General features: G+C 49.4%; 1 protein-coding gene across 1 annotated transcript in view; it reads left to right on the top strand.

Annotated features, from left to right (window-relative positions):
* Positions 1-435, top strand: part of Apaf1 (apoptotic peptidase activating factor 1) — a 79571-nt gene that overhangs the window by 70616 nt on the left and 8520 nt on the right. The gene's annotated exons all lie outside the window — the stretch shown is intronic.

Genomic DNA, 435 nt, shown 5'->3' with positions numbered 1-435 from the left:
GGAGAGAGAGAGCGAGCCTGCATGCGTCATGCGTGTGTATAGGTTGTAGGGCAACTGTTGGAAGTGGGAGTTTCCTTCCACCTTGCCGAGGTAGGCTTTCTCGTTGTTTCTGCTGGCTTTGCCATGCTGTGTACTCCAGACCAGAGGCTTCCGGGTGCTTTTCCTGTTTCTGCCTCCTCTCCTCCTGCCATAGGAATGCTGTAGCTACAGATGCAGGCCACTGTGTCAGCTTTTTACAGGAAGTTGGGTTGTCGGGCTCGTGAGACTAGTGCTCTGACTGAGCCATTTCTCTCTGACCTGCCCCTGCCTGTCTCATATTTTAGAAATGCAGTGCTAGACTTTCACTCCATCAGTTCTTACTTGATCAAGTCATAGGTGTCATTGTGCTTGCAGTATATAGAAGTATATAGGTGTCATTGTGCCTGCAGTATATAG

This window comes from Grammomys surdaster, unplaced genomic scaffold (assembly GCF_004785775.1).
Source record: "Grammomys surdaster isolate TR1022 unplaced genomic scaffold, NIH_TR_1.0 958, whole genome shotgun sequence".
Taxonomy (NCBI): Eukaryota; Metazoa; Chordata; class Mammalia; order Rodentia; family Muridae; genus Grammomys; species Grammomys surdaster.
Note: the sequence above shows the minus strand (reverse complement) of the source record. Positions and strands in the feature narration are given on the sequence as shown.